The following is a 5087-nucleotide window of genomic DNA, read 5'->3' on the forward strand; positions in this document are numbered from 1 at the left end:
TTTTTTTTTTTTTTTTTTGGTCCCGGAGCCCCATAGATGGATAAGGTAACTGAGCAATCAGCTGATCGCTGCATGTTGCATGGGACTCCTGTGGAAGCAATGAGCGCCGAGAAGCTTTGGAAGGGAGACCGGTTAAAGTGAACATCTATACACAATTTAAAAGAGACACAGATCCCATGTAGCTTCTGCTACACTATCAATACTGGATCCTTACCTGAACTTCTCTTGGATATCCTGTTTCTTTGTGTCATGGAGATCCTGCAGCTTTGGATCTGTAGGACCAGCTAGCTCATCCAGTGCCAATTCCAGCAAGGGGCTGGGCCAACTCTCCCACTGTCTTGCCTTCTGGACCAGCTCACCTGCACCCATGCCAGCAGGGATCAACTCTATTGTGCTGCCACCTGCTTTCAAGAGTACTGTAGGTGGTGATGGCCAATCTCATGACCCCTGGGCCAGCTTTCCCACCTGCTGCAGGTGACTGAGAGTGTGGGTAGTAGAAGGGCATCTCTCCCTCACCTATGCTACCCAACATCAGACAAGTGGCAGTGCCAGATCTCCTGTGCTCATGCCCTCCAGGCTGGCTCACCCACAACCCATAAAACCAGGGCCAGGTCTACTGTGCTTCCTGGAAGAGGTTCAGGGCCCACTCTCCCATGCAGCTAAAGAGGGGTGAGGCCCATTCTCTTGCTCTCATACCTTCAGGGCCAGCTCTCCCATGATGCCTGAGTAAGGGCTGAGGCCAGCCTTGAACATTAGCCCCAGGTGGCAGCCCAGACCAGGGACATCTGCCTAGCCTTTGGTGGCAACATATGAGCTCTGCTTCAGGACCACAGCCCCAGACATGGCCCTCAGCAACAGCATGACCTTAGGTGACATTGCTGGCTAATCATATCAGGCTACTATTTACTAGAGTCTCCAGGTTCCCCTCTCTTCATTGTGCACACATCCTTCTGCTTCTCTTTCTCTTCCACCTTTCCATTACTCACTTGCCCATCTTAGTGGTACCTGGGGCCTCTGGGTATCTGAGTCGTCTCAGGAGTGCTATCTATGCCTCACCCATGTTGGGTGGCACTGGTCAGGGGGCCTCTTTTTACTTTTTTTTCTCTTTCTTTCTTTTTCTTCTAAAAATATTATTGTCCAGCATTATCCCAAGTGCTGAGATTAAAGCCGTGAGACACCACAGCAGGCCCATCTCCTGTTTCTGTGAAGGTGTGTTACCACTGTGATATTTTAAAGGGCATAGCTGAGGTGTGAAGATGTCCCTGTCTTACTCAGATGATAGGACAAAGGCCCTGCATCCTAAAAGATAATGCTAGTTCCCTTCTAACCTTATCTCTATGGAAGACCAAGATGATGGATGCCTGCTGCTGAGAACATGGAACTCTCTTTTCTTTTCTCAAACCTGCATCATGTTTCACGGTGATATAAACTAAAGTAACCTTGCTTTCAAGAGGAGGTGGTGGGGCCCAAGCACAATCTGCATCCTAAGTCATAGCTGGAACAACTGATAGCTAATGCAGAAGTACCAGGCCCTTGGGCTGACATAGCTCTGAAAGTTTAGAGAGGTAGAGAAGGTACAAATTGCTTCAGACAAAATAGAAAGGGAAGGGTTTTTTCTCAGCATCCATCTCAAGCAAGTCCATGCTTCTTTTGTTAGGGTTCAAGAACTGCCAAAGAATGATATCCCTAGACTCAAATAGTATGCAAAAGCAAGGAGCACTTATTGAGCAGAATTTCCTGTATGCAGGGGTCTCTCCATTCAGGAATGGGGACTCCTAGTGGCCTTGCAGGCCCAGCTTTTATTGTCAGTTAGGGCAATTCCAGGGAGGGGTATGTGCCCCTTTATGCAGATTGGTTAGCTCTATCTCTAGGAGTCTGACTGATTCTACAATTGGTCAGGCTCTGGAGACTTCCCAGGGGGTTGCTTACTCATTTTAGCTAACTATTCTTACTTCATGTCTGATGACAAGGTGTCCTCTGATGGGCTGCCCGAGGCTGGGGTTGGCTAACCATGGGTTCCTGGATCCTGGTTCTCATTTCTTGGAAATAGAAACTTGGACCTAGTCTCCCATTGGCCTAGTCTCCCAAACTGCCAGTTTGCAGCCTGCCTCTGGCTAACTCAATCCACCTACTTTAAATAAATTATACGGAAGAGAGTCTAAAAGCTTTCAATGTGACTTTAAAAAGATGGCTGGATGGACTGAGAGAAACTGTAATTTACCACACGTATTTGAATTTAAGTTCCTGTAATCTAGAAAATACTAAACACACACACACACACACACACACTCACACACACCTCAATAAAAACCAGACACCTAAAAGAACTCAGGATGTGATATGTGATATATTCTTACCTTTTTTCTAAAGTTGCTGTCACCGAGAGGTGGAAGCTCAAGCAAGGTGCTGTAAACAAAGACAGACCAACGTGGAGCAAAGGAATGAGGGGTGGGACAGTGGCATTGCATCTCAGTCAGAGGAAAACAAACCTGGAGGTTTTAGGCAGTAATAGCAGGCATTGAGAGCCAGCAAAGCCTGGCATAGCAGCTCCTATCTGGCATCTGGTAGTTTATCCCTTGAGTCCCTGTTGGGCTTTTGTCCCTTCCCATAGATGGATATCTCATTAGCTGATTATAATACAAACATCTCAATCTCATTTGATATGGTAAGCGATGCTGGAAATAGTTTGCTCATTAGCTGTCCTTAATGGCACAATGTCATGGCTCTTGGAATGTTTTGTTCTCTCTTTGTCACAAACTCAACGGCCAATGTGACCAGGACAGGAGTTTTGGAAGGCATTTTGAGAGACATACATGCTTGAGTCTGCAGTGGGGGAGTCAAATCCCATCTCCAGAGCCAGCTCCTCAGTGAGCTTAAACAATAGAAGACAATTTGCCAACATAACCCTTGTGCATCAGATCCTCTGCTCCTGCCCCCACCTTCTGTTTTAGTGGCTCTTGTTTGGCACCATAGCACAGATACAATTTTATTGAGGCACACCAGGGATAATTTAGAATCACCAGCAACCATGCAGATCAGAACTGTCTTCTTGTTCTTGGCAGGATGTTGGGAGGCCAGAGGGAAGAGGCCACAGATCTCTACTGGACCTGCAGTGTAAAAGAAAAGGAGATCAACAGACCAGTAGTTTGGCAAAAAGGCACAAAGGGGACAAGCTTCCAGAGTGAGGAAGAGAAAGAGGCAGTGGTAGGTAGGTTGTGGAGAAGGAGAAAGGGGAAAAGGAAAGTGTGTGGAGAGGCAGAATCTGAGGAAGTCTGAGGAAGTTTAATAGGAAGGGGGGTCATCTGCCAGATGGAATCCTGAGAGACTATAAAGAATTAGATTAGGTATGCTAGACTCCTGTCTGCAAGCATAACAGAGTATTATTAATAATGTCAGGAATGGCAATGTTTGCCCATGGGGTAGGTTTCAAGTTGGGTCAGTTGTTGGTTTGGCCATTCCTTCAGTCTCTGCTGCATCTTTGCCCCTGCATTTCTTTCAGACTGGGCAAATTTTGGGTCAAGAGTTTTGTGGGTGGGTTAGTGTCCTTATCCCTCCACTGGGAGGCCTATCTGGCTATAAAAGGCTACCTTCTCAGGTTCCATGTTTTCACTGTTAGACATCTTGGCTAGGCTACCCAAACTGACTCCTGAGAGTCTCCCCCATCCCAGGTCTCTGGGACTTACTAGAGATTTCCCCCTACCCCCAGCAACTGCAGATTTCCATTCATTCTTTTGGTCCTTTGGGCTTTTCTTTTGTTTCTCCCTTCTCCTGATCTTGCTCCCCTGTTTCTGTCCCATCCCCTCTCCCACCCAGTTCCCTCCTTCCCCCTACTTATTATGAATATTTTGCTTCCCCTTCTAAGTGTGATTTAAGCATCCTTGTTTGGGCCTTCCTTCTTATTTAACTTCTTTGGGTCTGTGGGGTAAAACATGGGTATTCTGTACTTGTGGCTAATATCCACTTACTAGTGAGTACATACCAAGAGAGGCTCTGCCCAGCAGCCGACTGAAACATATGTAGACACCCACAGTCAAACATTGGATAGAGGTTGGGGACCCTACGGAAGAGTTATGGGAAGAATTGAAGGCCCTGAAGGGAATGGGAACCCCACAGGAAGACCAACAGAGTCAACTAACTTGGACCCCTGAGAGCTCTTGGAGACTTAGCCACCAAACAAAGAACATACATGGGCTGGACCTAGGCCTCCTTGAACATATATAGCTTGATCTTCATGTAGGTCCCAAACAACTGGAGAGAAGGGGCTATCCCAAAAGCTGTTGCCTGTATGTGGATATGTTCTAGCTGGGCTGCCTTGTCTGGCCTCAGTGAGAGAGGAAACACCTAACCTTGTGGAGACTTGAAGTCCCAAGGTGGGAGGATACCCCGGGGTCGCCCACCTACTCATAGGAGATGGGGAGGTGGAAGGAGGAAGAATTGTGGGAAGGAGTGGCCAGGAGGGGGCAGTGAACAGGATGTAAAGTGATGTAGTTCTAATATATGTTTCTTGGTCTTTCCCCCTTGCAGCTTTTAATATTCTTTCTTTGTTCTGCACATTTAGTGTTTTGATAATCATGTCCTGAGATGAATTTCTCTTCTGGTCTAGTCTATTTGGTGTTCTATATGACTCTTGTACCTTGATAGACATCTCTTTTTTTTTTTTTGGTTAGGAAAATTTTCATCTATGATTTTATTGAAAATATTTTCTGTACCTTCAACCTGGGTTTCTTCTTCCTCCTCTATTCTTACACTTGGTCTTTTCTTGGTATCTAAGATTTCCTGGATGTTTTGTGTTAGGATTTTTTTTTTGTTTGTTTTTGGTTTACAATTTTCTTTGGCCAAGGTATCCATTTCTTCTATTGTGTCCCAGAATATAAGATACGGAATTTAAGAGCCAGAGAATGGCTAGGGGAGCTTGGAAATGTTGTCTTCAGGAAATGACATGGCTGATACATACATGAGTCACAACAGCAACAATTGTGTGCGTAAGACCTGCAAAAGATCAAGCCAGCAACCTATAAGCAGCCCAATTTGAGACCCATTCTAAGGGCAAGCACCAATCCCTAACACTATTCATGATGCATGTAACG

Source organism: Mus caroli, chromosome 6, assembly GCF_900094665.2.
Source record: "Mus caroli chromosome 6, CAROLI_EIJ_v1.1, whole genome shotgun sequence".
Classification (NCBI taxonomy): Eukaryota; Metazoa; Chordata; class Mammalia; order Rodentia; family Muridae; genus Mus; species Mus caroli.